Below are 17,706 nucleotides of genomic sequence, written 5' to 3'. Positions count from 1 at the left end.
CCAGATTATCATTAATGTCTATTCCTTTCTCCTTTCAGAGCAATGACTTTTTTTCTCTCATTCTGTTTTTATTAATATGGCTACAAAACCTTTTACTATCTCTTTTAATTTCCTTTGGAAGGTTTAACTCATCATCTGACAGTTCTCACTTTTTGTCTATAATTTCTGACTTCCAAGAAGTATTTGTTCTTGCTGGCCAGTCTCTTTTTCCTGTTCTCATAGCTTTTTACTTTTACCAAGTACAAACTGAAGAAAAAAGGAAATTGTATGTCAAGGAATTTTTTTTTTCACAACTTCCCCAATAAATCTTATCCAAAGTATTTGGGTGTTTTTTATTATCTTTATTATCTTATATATGTAAGCATGCACATACACACAAATAAATATATTTTCTACCAATAATTTTAATAACTATTTCTGTGAATGCAAATGAAATAATCTGTCATAGTACATGAAATGCAGTATCCGTATATAACAAATATTGGGATGTTAGAAACAATCATCTAATAGATGAAAAGCTAGCGAACCAAAGCAATTGAGCAAAAACGACAAGTATATGATAAGAATACTTAACATGGAAAGTGAGGAACTGCCTCACTGCATGAAAAGGTTGTATGTCTTCTTGTAACACTAAATAAAGAAGTCTGGGTGTGTCAGGTTGCAAAATGTCTTTGAATCATTATACAAACTCAGGTAACACAGTGGTGTTAGAATAAGCCCTTGTACCTTGTTATTATCCCAGATGTACTGTTACAGATCATCTGTCCGGGCCTTGTTAAAAAAAGTTTCTTCTGTGAAGGAGGCCTTACTATTACATCCTGCAAGACATTTTCCTACTATTCAAAAAATTAAAATAAATATCTTCTTCACACATCATGAACAATTGTATTAATGATGATATTAATTTAAAAAGTATTAATAATGATAAAAGAATAACATAAGCTTGATTTTTGTAAGTAGGGAGTAACATGCCCTGGCAAAGAAAGAACGCTTTTGATTTCTGAGTCTACTGAAAACTGTGCTTTTTAGACTCCAGCACACTGACCATTTCATTTGTGGATTGATGCCAGGAATATTGAGCATTATATTCTGCATTATATTTATTTCCAGTGAACAACTAAAAGAACCTCTCCTTTTAGGAAGCTTTCTCATATATGAGATCAAGCCTTCATGTTCCTTTCCAAATGACAAATCTAAAGAGACTGCAGCTGGGATTCAGTCTGAGGGTAAGCCTCCTAATGCCAGATGCCTCAATATACATCACAGTCGAAGGAGTCAGTGGACCCAGTATAACTGGTAAAACCTAGAGTGGGAGAGAGATGAATGGGTGCACATACAACTTAATCCTGTGCTAGGTCTAAGGCGGGGTGTCTTGTGCCATTAGACTGCTGTAGAGTACGTAAGATACCTACATGGAGCTGACAGATATTTACTTTCTCCTATGGGAGATTTGGGCTTTTTGGAGCAGCAGCTGGAAGCCAGGAAGAATACCCTGGGCACTAAACAGCTTTGTTAAGGTAAAATTAATTACATCACCAAAGTTAACAGGGAGTTGAATGCTATGTTTTGTGAAAGGTAACCCTAAGAAATAGTTGCTTAACATGTGTAAGTTAGATATGTTTTAAAGTAGATACATTCTGAGATCTGAATTCCAGTGGGGGTAAGCTTTAATGTATTGACTCACTTTTTTCTGAACAGGGAAAGATGTCTTCACATTATTGGAAGAAGGAGCATAAAAAAAAGCATGTGAGGAAACAAAAGGACTAGAGTCCATATGATGGAAAGCACAGCTTGTTATTACTATGTGACCAAATTGCTAGCAGGTGAAGGAATTGGGAAAATTGAAGAAAGTGGGGCAAAGATCAGAAACAGTAGATGTTGATAGTTTTTCCCCTTCTGCATTCATCCAGCTGTCAAATCTGCATATACAACTCTACCACAACAGCGAACATATATCACCTAAATCTTCTTCTGGGGAGAGACTTCTTCTAATATATTCAGTCAATATATAAATAAGTCAGCTGTATCCATAAACTACAGACATTCAGGCAGCTTGTTGCTTTCATGCTATTTTCATGTTATAATTCAGTAATTAAATTTTGTATTTAAGGGTGTTCAAAACTGGTAACACAACCAATTAAACTTTTTCTGAAAATGTCAAGTTATTTTTCCAAAAGGAAATATTCTTGGTTAGATCAGCAGGAAAAAGAATATGCACAAGCTCCAAACCACTCTGGTCTAAAGCACTGGTTCATTTCTCTTTGGTGAGATACACCACCATTACAAATACTAAGGACAAGCAAATAAGACTCAGTGGTAAGGAGAGGTCAGAGTGGCCCTTAAGGTGTAAAGAATCGGTGGAGGGGAATAGAGAGTTGAAAGAGAAGGAATTACAAAAGTTCAAAACCACTGGTGTAGAAAAGGCAAAAGGATGTCATAATTTCGTGATATTTGTGGGTAAGTCTGCCAGAGTCAGCTCAGTGGAACAAAATTAAGATTGCTTAGCATTTATGAAGAATATAATTTTTCCAAGGCCTAGTTAATTCCATAAATTTAGAATTATTTAGTTTTTCAGATTTTTTTTGGTGAATATTCCCTGCTGGGTCAGAGGAACTGGAATATAAGAACCTAGGACCAGTTAGGAAACGTGTACTCAGGAGCTGGAGTAATTAGAAGTGAAGAAGTGATTGACTGTAGACTTCATAAATTGCTGATGGGCTCTTCTGGTTTCTGATGAAGTTAGATATATAGAAGTAAAAAACCATTATCAACCCAGGTGATGAGTTTGTGTCAGTTCATATTTTCAGGATGAATGTAACAAAGCAGAAATGATGAAGCTTTTAATGTGAAAGCTAAAATTCATGTTTGTTTAACTCTTTATTCCTGGTCTTTAGGTATCAGAAAGAACAAACAAATCATTTAGTTGTAGGTCTTGTCCAATTCTATGGATGCTTTGGGAAACAAAGGCAATATAAACACAACACAGAATGTCAGAAGTATTCATGGGTTTACCTTGGTATTGGTGTTTTAGCGTCTTACCAATTACTTGTGACTACTTTCTGGTGTTAAATCCCTTCTAAAGGGATTTATTGGTTTGGCAAAGGTACCCAGACAAGATTATTGTTATTTTTTGTTCTCTGGTCATGCAAAATCATTTTTCCATGCTATTTCAGAAAACATATGGAAAAGGAAAGTTGAATTCCTCAGCTGAATGAAGCAGCTCTTTGGTGTTTACTCTTAATCACAGTCGGTGAGTAGACTTCTCCTTCATTCACTGCTCTTATCAATGCTCTCTCCTGAAAGGCAATGGGGTTCTTTTTTCATTCAGTCCAAATTTCTAACGTATTATAGAAATTTGTAGCAAATAAAGGTATTCCTCAGATTTTTGTAAAGTCTTTAATATTAAGGAAGTTAATAATAATGAAACTACTAAAAAAAAAAAGATTATTTCTTTATTTATATATTAAAATGCATTTTTGTCATTGACCTTGATAGTTTTTTCTGGGCTCTATGTCACAAAGCAGTGATTAATAAGTGTTTTTAAGACATATATAATGGTATTATTAATGTCATCCCTACAGATGCATAACTGGTTGCACTCATTTCCGACATATACCCTAAGCATTACTTAAATTTACAAAGTTAATTTATAATTATATATTGGATTATCTAATTTTGGATTTATTTGCCTCTTCCTGTTTTCAAATTCTAAAATGTTACTTCCAAAAAGCTTTTTGTAATACTAGCAAAAGTTTTCCCCTATCTACTTTGACACTTCTCAGCATGTCATTTATTCCCAGAGTTTGATCAAACTTGATGACTTATTTATAGTACGCTGTTATTGTGCTTAGTGCTGTACAAACCATGGACTCTGTTCCAAAAACCTCTACTCTAAATCACATCCAGGCAGTCCAGTTGAACACACTGTACAATTGCTTCATCAGCTCCCATTGAATGATAACATTTCTTTCATTATTTTCTCTTTATAACCCAAGAAATGCAAAATGTATGACTGTTTTCTAGTATTCATTCCATATCCTCCTTTCTGAAAACTGATATGAAGATTTGTTTAAACTGATAGCAGTAACTACCTTTTCTGTGAATAAATTACACTTCCATTTCTGAGAGGTCCTACTCTTTTCCTCCTTGCTGACCTCTTCTTCTCCATGTACTTTAAAAAATTCTGATTTATCTCAAACCCTCATGCAATCTGCTTTTCATTTTCTACCCTTAATTTTCTTATCATTTTTTGCACTCTCTCTTACCTTCATTCTCTAATCTTCTCAGCACTGCTGTGTAGCTGATGTTTTATGCTCGTATTTCCTTTTTCCTTACTTTTGATTACATTTTGGACTTTTCAGATCATCCTCATTGACTTTTTACTCCTTGTATGTGTATTGCAAGATTGCACATGCAACCTTTGGGTATGCATTCATTTACCTCTTCACATTTTCCTTTTTTTTTTTTTTTCAGCTGTCAATATTTTTCCTTTAATGTTTTCATCATGTTAATTTTTCATCTGACATGCTACATTTCTCTAAAATGACTAATCCTAAACATGTTGCATTTTTTAACTAGTACCGGTTTGATTTGTCTTTCTAGTTTTGAAAGCAACTCTGGTATTTTCAATTCTTTCAGGAATAGGCTTTCACGCCTCTAGTTAAATGATAATCTCAGATTTTGTTGCAATTACTTTTTTTAATGTATGCATAAAAAGGATGGGAAACCTCTCCAGGAACAGGAACAGTCTTTATTCTGTATAACAACAACTGCATTGCTAAAGATAAACAAATTAATCCTTTTATATAATAAGGAAGCAGTTTTGCATGTTCTGTGCCAGCCGAGGATTCCACTAAGCCAGAGGATCCTTGGATATCACATTAAGGCAACTCTGCTGTCTGTTCCTGTCTGCACTGTATTTTCTAAAGTTAGTGGACAGGTTTGTTCCTGTTGAAGGGTCTACCTCTGAACTGGTAATAAGATGGCAGTGGTGGCTGTGGAGATCAGTGGCCATAGATTTTGTGAAGAAGTATTTATGATGCCTGGGAGTGATCGATGTTTGTGAATCAGGCTCTATTAGGAAGAGTCGAAAGTAAAGATGCTAGAGGGTTAGGCAGAAATTCCTCGGTACTATACACAGTTAATAGGTATTTCTGTTTCTTCCCAATGTTCATTTGCTGGATAGGACTGTGATATACATATGTGTGTGTGTGTGCATACATGTATATATATATTTATATACACATACATATGATCTTGGCAAGTTGATGTTAATTTGACAGGGCAGAACATGACTTGGCTTTTTCAGGCTTTATGATCTCTAGTAATGCAAAACCATTAGACTAACAGAAAGTAAGCTGACCATTGAATTAATTAATGATTCGAAATAGCTAAAAATGGTGTCGTAGCCAGGCCTTTGGTCCCCCTCCACTCCTTCTGCAGTTGATGACTTAATTTTCTGTTGGTGAGGGAAAAGTAGAAGTGGGCAGTGAGTGTCTGAAACGATTGAAGCAGCAGACAATGCAGTGGTTATGTTAAGGATTTCTTGTTTAGGCTTCAGTCAAATGAAAGATGATCCAAAATCTCTCTCTTGTGTGAGACGCACACTCAGAGTAGATTTTAGCCCTAAGTATTTATCAGATTTTCAGCAAATTGATTTGAGTGCTTTTGAACTGTACAAAATAAATGAGGCTTAAGAGTTCTGGATTAAATTTGTACTTGTATTACAGCTGCAAATGGCTTCAGTATACAAAACTATAATTTTACAGGTGGTTAATCTGTAACATGGGCCAAGATTTTATTGCACAAAAATTAAAATCGAGAGACATCAAATAGTGAAACAGATGTCATATCTGATTTATAGCTAGCTTTAAAAAATAACATGTTGAGCAGATCTATTTCTGATTTATCATTGTTTCAGACTTTTATTAACATCAAAAAGGGATACGAGTTATGTAGTATCAGTTGGACTCTCCACCTGAGAGAAATACTGAGCAATCAAGTGTAAAACATTAACTTTACATGAAAATATATACCTAAACTAAGGTGGCAGCGTGAAAGCTCTCTCTGATACACTGCGCTGGGTGGGGGAAGGGAGAATTGAAAATGAGGAAAGGAACAAACTGGACCCTTAGTGCCAAGCAGCACAAATTGGAGTTAAGATGAATAAGAAGAATCCAAGAGCTATTAATCGAAGCTCAGCACCTCCAGGGATAAATGATTCTTATGCCTGAAATAGATTTAACTCTCCCCAAACAGTAATCTCACTCCTGAACAGGAAATGAAAATAAAAGCGAGCTACCTACCAGGCAAGAGCAGTCTCTACCTTCTGAATATTGCAGTCACTCAAGAGCTGCTAAATGTGTCTAAGTCCCCTACAACTATAAAAATTTGTGAATTATGCTTGCATAATAATCTTTATCTATACAGGGATTTTAAAAAGGGAACCCCCATTTCTGAACCCTCATTTTTCCCCCGTATCAGTGCTCTTTCATTAATATGTAATTTAAGTGTTGCATAGTTTGCACTGTACTTTCATAAACTGTAGTACTTCCTTTTTCTCCCTTAAAACTCTGCCAACTTGAAGATTGCTGAGAACCATTGCTTCAATTTTGAAATGGAGGAATTCTTAAAAGTTACTATTCAAAAGTTCTGCTGAATGATTTATTTTTTTAAAGAATGTTAGATATGTGGTTACTAACTTCAGGTTTAGCTTAGTATTATTAGTTTTCAGATACATTTCATTTAGTTGACATGGTTCCCTCTTATTTTCTGATTTAAGCAAAACAAAACACATGTTTAAAAGATGCAATACTCATTTCAGATTTTTTTAAGAAGCTTTTGGCTTAGGAAGACAATGGATCGTTTCCAAAAGGAGCAGGGTTAGATGAATGCTGCGGCATTCTGCAAGTCCAGCCCTGAAAGACTGTCTTTATTTAGCCGCTAAATGGAGCAAGGAGGAAGCAAGGATCTACTACTACAATTTTCTTTCACTCCAGAGCTCTTTTTTGGAAACGTTTCTTTAACCTTTCCTCAAAAGCCTGTAGTTCATGTTTGGCTGTAATTCATATTACAGACATCTTTTCCTGATCTCTCTGTTTCCTTTGGGATTTCATTGCTTTGGATAAATCTAGCTGCAGTGGAGTCAGTAGCAAAATTTTGACCTCATTGGCATCAGGATTTCATCTTCCAGTTCATATTCTTTAAACCAGTTCAGGTGCAGCTACTTTAGTAAAGTTGCTGCAGTGCACAGTAGCCTGATTCTTCCTTTTTTCTTTTCACTGGATGTGTAAAACTATTTATTTATTGATTTGTTTGTTCACTCCTGCATCAGTATAATACAGACAGTCTCTGATTCAGCCTGAGTTGGATTCCTGAGAATCTCCAATTTTGTATGTTTTAGAGTATGTCAGGTCTATGAAGTGAAGGGAAGTTTCTCTTATCTCTGTGGGATAGCCAAGGGCCTAATGAACTTAGAAGCAGATCTTAATAATTACATTTTCTAGTTGTGCTAGATTGAAAATCAAGTGGATCTGCCTTTTCCACAGCCTGCCTACCGCTCTTCAAAGGTTTATTTAAGGAATCTGAGACATGTCAGTGGGTGTGTGAGTTTCTAATATGGAGTATTCGTGTAGAGGGCTTGTTCCTACTGAACGTGCTCTCCACTATGTGAATACTCCCTTAAGTATTCACTAGCAGAATTTAAAAAAAAAAAGTACTAACCATGCTATGTGCAATACTCAGGATAGAAAAGTGAGGTAGAGTATGTTAATGTTTGAAGGACTGTGGGAGCAGCACATATGACTCTGCACCTGCATGACTGGTCAAAGCTGGCTTTCCCTGAGGGACGTGGGATGGTTGTTAAAGTGGCTGCTCCCAGGCGAGTGCTGAGGAGAGGGCTCAGTGGAGACAGACTACTGAGCAGAGGGAACGGCAGAGGGTAAAAGCTGGCTAGAGAGGTGTAATGAGAACTGAAGTGTTTTGTATTGTTAACTTCAGTAAACTCTTCCAGTGAAACCACAAGAAAAATCCATAAAAATATCCCATAGCAACCAATACTCACTCACGCTACACTCACCACCTTTCAATAAAGCACTAATGCTCCCTTTAAGACATAGGTACCTTATTTTCAAAACAGTGATCATGTTTCAAGGCAGTCTTACCTCTGATAGGAAATGTCATGCTTTCTGCTAAGAAGTAATAGCAGAGCAGCACATCTCTGATGCTGTATGCAAACAAAGGCAAAAGCTGTGCTCGAGCAAAGGTCAGAAATGTCATGTCCTTTCACGCAAAGCTGAGTAGTTTTCTGTATCTTGCAAGACTTAAATGCATATGCAAGGTTGTCTTTATATACCACTTATTTTTACAATAAATGAGAAATTTGTGCTGAATGTCAAGAGAACTCCATTCTCTTTCAGGTCTACTCACTGACTGTCTCCAACAACACACTTAGAGGAATTAAAATGTATGTTTTACTCATTCCCATATAATGCTTTAAAAAGTGCTGGATTATCATGTTAGGTTAAAAGTCCAGAAAAAAATATTTAAATCTATGTAAAACGCATTGCTTCTTAATCCCAATTTAGTGTAAGAACTTCAAGCATCTATTTTTATTGATAAATTAAAACCTTATTTTTTTTCAACATAAAGCCACAGGTAAACATGAATTTTAATTTAAATGGGAGTGAAACCATTTCTGGAAACAGTAAAGACAGAAAATGAAATGGCAAAGGCTACTGAAGAGTGTGCAGCAAGCTCTTCAAGTATGCATTAGGAGGCCAACATCTTCCTGGACCGTTTTGTTATAAAGAGTAGTGTGCTTGCAATAATTAGTATCCTGAACAACTGAGAGATGATCGTAGACACAGCTGTTGTTGTTTAAGGTAGCAGGCACATCAATGGCAAGGCAGTAGGTATTGATTTGTGCAGTGACATCCTTCTAGCTATGTCATCTGAGTGAAAGAAGCTCCCAAATTAACCAATAATAAAGTGTTAGAAGTTGTAGTAGTTGCCTCTTGGGACTTGTTCCGGTTGAGGATAGATACCTCTACTCTTCCCACAACCATCAATCCTTCTTGAAGGATTGCATGCAGGTCTACATTGGTCAAAAACAAAATGTGAAGTCCAAAAGGACAAAGTAGCAGATTGATGGATTTTATATATATTCAAAATTTTCTCACAGTATTCTGAAACTTGATCTAACTATTAATATACAATTTTTAAAATGTTACAAAATGTGAATAATTTTCCTCTTTAGGTATTTGAATACAGATTATTTAAATGTATAGTCCCGTTTCCATCAAAATCAGATGTCAGAAATTGTTAGTTCTATCAGCTTGATTTTCTTACTGTTCTGATTGTACAGTCCATTTTTGTCATGGGCCACTGGCTATATAGTACATCAGCTGACTGTAATAAAGGGTAACAGGCCTGGACATTGTTGATGTTAGAGCAGTAAAAAGCAGTGACCATAAATACTTAATCCACATGAACATCAATGAGAAAGTCTGTATTTAAGTAATAATCATATGACATATAAAATGTTAATCAAAGAACTTTAGCTCTAATTTGGACTTAAACTGTCCCATACTATGGTGGGATTTCTGTTTATTTAGTAATGTAAAACCTGCTTGTAATCAAACTTTTTACAGTTCTTGAATTACCTTTTTATAAAGGTTATGTATTTTATAAAACATTACATGGCTGAATTTGTTCTCTTACTGTTTTCAAGCGGATGGGCAAAAACATTCTTTTGACACATAAACTAAGTTTTACACAAGCAAGTATTCAATTAAATTTGAAAAAGTGGTTTTATATTACTGCTTTTGAGATCAAGATACCATTATAGACCAAACTTTAGTTTAAAAACTGAAAGTATCTTTTCATATATGAGTTATGTTACAACTGGATATAGATTCATATGTCCAAAACCATAGAATTGCAAATATGGTTGAGGTAAAACAAATATTTGATGAGTATCTATCGTCTTAAAAAAAAAAAAAAAGTTGTTTGCATTAGTTATTTTCTATAAATATTCACTCCACAGAATAAAAGTTTACTTCTTTTTTTTCTTTTTTTCTTGGAGGTAGAGGAAAAAATAGTATCTAGGCCATGGCACTTAACATCAAGCACCAATAATCCTGATCAGGAGAAGGAGTTTAAAAATATTTTCTATATTTATTAAAAAAATCCAAAGCTCTTACAACATGTAGAAAGGTATGTAATCTTATACTTTCTTCTAATTCTGCTGCAATCAAGGTATTCTCTGAGTAAAACCACATTTTAAGTCTTAAGGATTTTAGAAAATGCAACTGGTCCCTATTAACACAATATAACAATTTCAAAGAAATGCAACTGCCAAACATGATCATTTTTTGCTGACATAGTGCTCATTTCTAAACTATGGGAGAATGCTGAGGGAGGCTTTCTTTACATCTCATTTTCTGTGCATTTTTTTTTTAATAAACATTTATACCAACTCTTTAAAGGCTGCTGTTGTAAAACTGCTGTGGAGTCATAAAGAGATTTGGGGATTTCAGATTTAGAATCTTATTGATATCTTCATTGTATTAAGAGACTTTGAATATGAAGGTTATTTATATACATTTTATGTTCCCCTTACAAGTAAATCTTGAAACTAGAGTCCTTTTCCACTTTTTCTCTTATACAGCAAGGATTTCATGCATTTATATCGAAGGAGAAATTCTTTGTATTGGATGAGAACTGAAATGCATGTTTATCCTACTGGGGTCTATTTTAGAAAAAGCAAATAGGATTTCAGTCTGCCTAAGCTAGTTTTGGGTTTGGTTTTGTATTGTATGTGTGGAGCTTTTGTTAATGTTTTATTGTTGTCTAACATTCATAGCAGAAATCTTAGACCAACTTTGTAATTAATGGAAAGTTTTATCTGTTATACAATCCCAGTGTCTGACTCGGTGCCTTTTAGCAGCATATAGAGAAAATTAGAAATTTTCATCTCAGATCAAATTCTCTAACTTTTCAGAACCCTATTCACTTTTTACAAGGTCCTCCCATTTCCTTTATGTTGTATAACGCTGCTTAGGAGGCAACAGAGCACATCAGTTTAGTATGGCAGGAGCCCTACTCCATAGGTTACCATTGAAGCTGAGGGACTAAAACCTGAAATATTTAAATTTGTTTGTCTGTAAGGCATCACTTTGGTCAGTTTTTAGGGGCAGTTGTGATTTCGTAAGCAGAAAGAGGGGTGGAGTATGCTGGGAACATGTGGCTGATGTTCCCAGGTTAACGTAGAAGGTGACTGAGCTCGATGTAGCTTCGCAGTAGTTTACTTGGGATGCTGATAGCTGCAACATAATCTTACCAAGGAGAAGCAGCTGAAGTCTGCTAAGGGGGATGCACTTCGTGTCTTTTGGAAAGTTGAAAACATGGATGGAGTTAGTTGGTGCTGCTAGCAGAAAGTCACCGCACTTGAGGGAAAAGAGTGGCTTACTGTAGTCTTGTCCATCTTGCATAAAAAAGAAAGAAACTGTTTGGGCAGAATGATTGTTAAAGGGCTGAGAAATTTGAGCTTTTAGCTTTTGAGTTATTTATTTTTGTGTAAATAAGTTGGGGTTTTTTTTAATTTCTTGTAATGCTTTATTTATTTTTGTAATTCAGGGCTGTATTGTCTCTTTATATAAGCTGCAAACATCAATATATAGTGCTAATATTAGGCGAAAGCATTTCAAAAGTGCAAAGTGCAGTTATGACCACACTTGAGTCTTGCCTAATCATTTGTTAATCATAGTAGGGTATCTGTCTTGAAAATAGTCTTCTTGTAATAAGGTACACATTTGATTTAATGCTGAATAAAAATTACCCTGCACTCTCTTTTTAAATGGGTTGCTGTATGTTTTCAGTCCCTGCCCTGTTGCATGCAGAAAGTGAAATCCACAGGTCTGTAGTGGATGAAGCTAATATTGTCTGTGTCTTTCACTGCTGGCTGTTACAAAAATCAATACAAAAAACTTATGAGCATTCTCAGTACCCAATTCAATAGAAAATATGTCCCATTTCTGCAGCTTCTGCAACATTGTTTGAGCTTCCAGGGCATGGAGGTCTGGACATACTTTTTATTGAATCAGATCCTCAGTAATGTCTTCATATATTTTTAAAGAAAACTCAGAAGGTACACACTGAAATAAACAGTGAGAATTGTACAAGTCGATGGTTAGACCAGAAAGCTTGAATCAGGATGTGAAGACTGAAATCTGTTTGGCTAGCAGCAGTTTCTCCTGCAAAAATATTTTATTTCTAACATGAGGTCTGCTATATCTGGTTGTATCAACTTCAAAGAATACAAACATAGTGCCTTTGGCACTGCCTAATTTTAAAAATATATACCCACCAATAAACCAGCAAGAGATACTTACTTTAATAAAAATCATCATGGTTAAAAGTTCTGTCCTACCAACTTTACCAGAACGTGTTCCTCTTTCCTTCTCCCCCCCCACTCCCTGCTTTCTGCTTGATGTATTCCTTAAATATTTAAAAATATGTTTTAACCTATTCTTATTTCTAAAAGTCTGATTTGTGTCAGTTCCATAACTATATGGAAGTGCCTGGAAGATATATGCAGTCTGAGAGAAAGCGGTTGGCTCATGATAAACATAAGATGAAAGTGATGCTTCTAGGCAGAGTTTCAAGGAAATTTCTGGAAGGCCAACCTCTCTCTCAGCTGAAGACATCAAAACATTCAGCTGAGAAGGAAGCTCTCGTTTCCTTTTATTGTCTTTATACATACTTAAAGTATTCAGTAAGCAGTATTTTGTGGAAAATTGTCTTCTGCATCCTCATCTGCATGGACTGAGGCAAAAATTTGTAACACTTCTAATGGTTGGGTAGGAACAATACAGACTTCAAAGATGTCCTCATTGGCAAATAGGTGGAAATTGGTACTGAGTCGAGTCATAGCCATGACTGATGTGAGAGATGTACTGCTGTGATTTTCTGCCATAAAATCTGGTGACTGTTAAAAAAACTGTAAATTTGTCTTGCCTTTGCAGTAGCCAAGCAGAAGTACAGAAGAAGCAGACATTGTGACTTCAGACAAGCTGAGAATCCCAATTCTATCACCACTCGACACGGATCTCCATTTTCTGGCTGCTTCATTAGGTCATATTGCTGATGTAAAGCAAGTAGAGTTCAGCTTCAAGAACTGAAGCAATTTGTGGACATCTTCTAGATTGATTTTAATAGTATTACCAGTACTGTCAATAATGATGTGTATTCGAAGGTATCCTACCTTCTCAGGAAAGATTTAATTGACAGTATTAAAAAAATTTTCATAGAATGGAAATGTTTTAGAGCTACTAGGGTCCCCTTGCTAACAGCTAGTAAAACATTCAGACACTCAATAGTGGAGTAAAAATGCTTTATCTTTTGTTATGTTGTTCCATATATTTAAGAAACCTGAAAAACAAATACATTGTTTACAAATGTGTATGGCGGGGTATTATTTTTATTTCTTGGTATTCTATTTTTCCTTTTGTCTTGTTGAAATACTTGATCACTAATGCAAAACCTATTTGGTTGGGTGACCAGCAACAGGGTGGTCAAACACTGGAACAGGTTGCCCAGAGAGGTTGTGGAATCTCCACCTGACCGGAGAAAGTCCTGGGCAATCTGCTCTAGCTGAGACTCTGTGAGCAGGGGGGTTGGACTAGATGATCTCCAGAGGTCCCTTCCAACCTCAACCATTTCATGATTCTTTGATTTTTCTACACAGCTACTATGGAGGTCAAAATATAATTTATGCTAAAATTCATCAGATGTTTAATAACTATGATTTATAGAGAGTGCATGTCAAGATGTCATATCATCTGCTCTATACCTTCTGGAAGTCAGGTAAATGGGAATTATTTCATATTCTACATAAAATGAACTATGATTGCTTCACCTGTGGCTAATGAAGAAAGACAGTTTGCTGTTCTTAGGAGATTTTTTTTAAACAATCTTGGTGTCTGTCTGGAATTTCTGAAGAAGTATACAAGTAGTTAACTTTATACACATGAAGAGTTTTCCAGGAAAACTTTTCATCTACAAAATTACATGTCTTAACCTGGGCAATTAGCAAAAGCATCAGTATTAAGGGTTGTTCCAGTGGGGATAATATAGTGGAGATAGATCTTTCTTTGGAGGACTCATTCACTCTTTGCAGCTCTGGCTCTTTAGATATACAAACTGTTTCCTTAGATACAGTAGGAATCACACAAATAGAAACAATCTCTTTAAAAACAATTACTGTTTTTTTCCTATTTCCACTGCCGCCGATCAGTCTCCATTATTCTTTCTCAGGGCTATCATTTCCAGAGCTTTTCCTGTCCCTTGCAATCCCTCTGTTCTATTTTCTCTATTTCTCTCAGACAGTTACGCACAGCACAATGTCACAGAATTTCATGTCCTCTCTGCCAGTCCCCAGAAAATCTTTGCAAATTATCTAAGACTACTGATGGGTGTCTGTCTTCTGGGTGGTGGTTCTTATTGTTTTGCCAATTCTAAATAAAATGGAAGGTAACTGTCTCATTTAAGTTGTTCATTAGTGTCTGCTGAGGAGTAAGTAAACTGGAATAACATCACAAAACATGTGAATGTATATAAACCAGAAATGTTTCTTATTCCTTAATATTATGTTTAGAATATAATATATTTCAAATGGACTAGATGAAATACTCTGTGCTAAATTTAGTTTTCTTTTGTTGTGTGATGTTTGTTTTAGGGTTATTCAACCAAATTTTATGTGACTTTATTTCAACCATGGGATTGTTTGTGAACTGATTGTAGGGATTATCATATTGTAAGTACAGGAAACTTGAGCTGTTTTGATTGGTTACATATGCCATAGCCTTTGTTTCTGTTAAAAGACTATGAACAAAACTTATAGAAACTTACAATTCTTTTGATTTCCAATACACTTCGTAATCATTTTAAATATTATATTCAAAGGAAAACATCATGAATACATTTGTGAAAATATTAACTTTTATTCTGAATTTTTACAATAGACTTCTGAAAAAAAATTTCTTCAGTATGGGCTTTAATAGAAATCGTTCATTAAGTAAACTGTAACATTTTTGGTAAACATATATATTTTGATTTTCCTGTACTGACACAAATATTTTTATTTATATTCCAGACAATAATTTAAAGAAAATTATTATTATTATTATTATTATTCAGACAGCAGTGTTTGCATGGCTGAAATATTACATCATTAATTCTAAAAAGCAGATTTTAGTAGTCAAAAACCAAATATTTTTCTAAAACAGGCAAACTAATAAAGGAAAAGAACAGCTATAAGTACTTATCCATGTGAATTATGCTATTTATTCTTTATATAGACACTGTGAATCCATTGTTTTCTACAACTATATGATATTCGATATCTGGAATAGTAGAAAAAAGGTGAAAATTGACAGCTAAATAGCTATACATTTCAGAAGCTATGAAACTACACTTCACTTTGCATTTTACATGTACATTATTTATGTATTTATGAGAGCCTTATTGTGCATGTTAATGTTGTGTACTGGACAGGTATTTCCCCCTTTTGGTAATAATATGAGACCATTGCCAAAAGAAAAAAAAGAAAAAAAAAATCCCAGCAGATCAGAAGCTTGCCTGGCAGATGTGTATATCTTCTACCTGTGGGAGTGTGCACACTGAAGTAACATTTTATGAAACACTGCAGAGTGTGACCTGAAAAATCAAATTTTGTGGTGTGCCAGAGGAAGAAAGCATGAACAAACTGACTATTGTATCTCCTCCTTAGCAGTTTGGAAGTCTGTTCCTGAGAGATTATTTTGTTTGGAACTATTTCTTTGCACCTTCTACAACAAACTATTGTTTTTGCTGTCATCAATGATCCTTCTGTTTGCAATCTGTTTTGAGTTATCACTTATCGTTGTGTCTTTCCACTTGCACTAGGTAGTTAATGTAAAATTAACATGGCTAAGATACCGCTAACATTAAAAACAGTACTATACACCAAAAAGTAGCAGCAACTTTCATATGATCTTCTGCTTTAAAACCCAATTTTTATCAAATGAAAGCAATATGTTTTTGAAAGAATAATTTTCAAGAACAGACTATGCAGTCAAGTTACCTAATTGATTGGAGAATTTTTCATTTCAATTATGACCTTGAAGTCAGTGATGCCTGGAATGACCCTCAGACCATGTCATGGGTGCTCTAGTAAAGATCTATCGTTAGATCAATTACTAAAAGCAATGGAACATCTGATCCTACCCTTGAAATTAACCAGGAAAAGTAGGTCAGCACACCTTCAGCTGACACAATGAAGTATTATGCTCTCAATGACCCAGGAAGGAAAGTACTAATGATTGATGGGAAGAGATATTTAAATGAGAAAGTTGAAGCACACTAGAATTAAGCACGTCAGAATGATCAAGCAACTCTAGACAGTCAAGTGACTTCAGATAACAGCAATTTTGGCCAAATCTTATGTGAGTTTATTTCCCCTGAAACAACAGTTATATTTATCATGAAATGAAAAAGGATTTAGGCTTCAAAGATCTAACAGTCTTTCCAAATGGTAGCTGTTTCTTTCCTTGTTGTTCTTTGTTTTTTAATAACACTATTTGGCTTTCATTAGTTATCGTAGTCTCTCTACATGTGATAGAAAGACTGTTGCCATCTCTTCTGAGCAGTTAAAACCACTAAAAAACAGTGTCAGAAAGAATTCTGCAGGTTATCACTGCCATAAGATTTAAGAACATTTAAGAACTGTTTTCTGAGTGCTTCAGAGGCATTATTCTTCTTTGAATGAAAAACAAATGGAGAAAATTAACAAAATACTTGTGCTAATACAAGAACATCAGAACAATATGCAAGTATTTTTAAATTATTCCATGGTCAAGAGCTCAGCACATATTTAGAAACCACTTAGAACAGCTGTTTTGGTTGTATGTAGGCAACAGCGCAGCCTAACAGTACTCTAGGAAAGGCATCATAGAAGCACTGTATTGGTTTTTCCTTTCATTTCCATTGGCTGTAAATTAAAATGGACCATACTTGCTAGACATAGGCTTTGAGGGAAGACACTACATATGTTCAAATTATTGTTTAAAGACTGTGAGAAATCCTTGTCTGTGAACGCAGAAGGATTTAATGATTGCATTCTAGATCAATAGTGAGATAAAAGGTGTGTTTTTGTTGAAGTGTGTTACAGATTATGCAATGCTGTTCCCAAGCTTTCTGGGAAAAGCAACATAAGCAAAGAAAAGGTGAAGGATCTTGGCAGTCTCTTACCAGACTGACAGATTTCTTTTTGCCAAATCTGAAAAGGAGACTAAACTTGCAGTTGCCTTTTCTATGACAAGTGCCAAAACCCATTCAAAGACTCAGCAACAGTACTTTGAGTAGCCAGGGATTTTAGGTAGTTAATGTATTTGCAAATTTGGGGCTTAATTGTTTTCAATTAAAGTGACCTAGTTTCTGTATTCAGCAATTAAAAACACATCTGCCACAGGATATTTATAATTTAGAACTGGAAGTTTACTGCATCAACTATTTCTTGGACAGTTACTAGAAAGAGAATTTACAATGTGCTGTTTTTCTAAATAATTCTCTATTGAGGGAAACATTGCTTACTTCACTGAACATTTAAAATGGGTATATAAGAAATATGAAACACCTGTACAGAAGATTAAACTGAACGTCCTAGAG

This window comes from Ciconia boyciana, chromosome 2 (assembly GCF_034638445.1).
Source record: "Ciconia boyciana chromosome 2, ASM3463844v1, whole genome shotgun sequence".
Lineage (NCBI taxonomy): Eukaryota > Metazoa > Chordata > Aves > Ciconiiformes > Ciconiidae > Ciconia > Ciconia boyciana.
The sequence above is the reverse complement of the archived record's forward strand: the minus strand, read 5'-3'. Positions refer to the sequence as shown.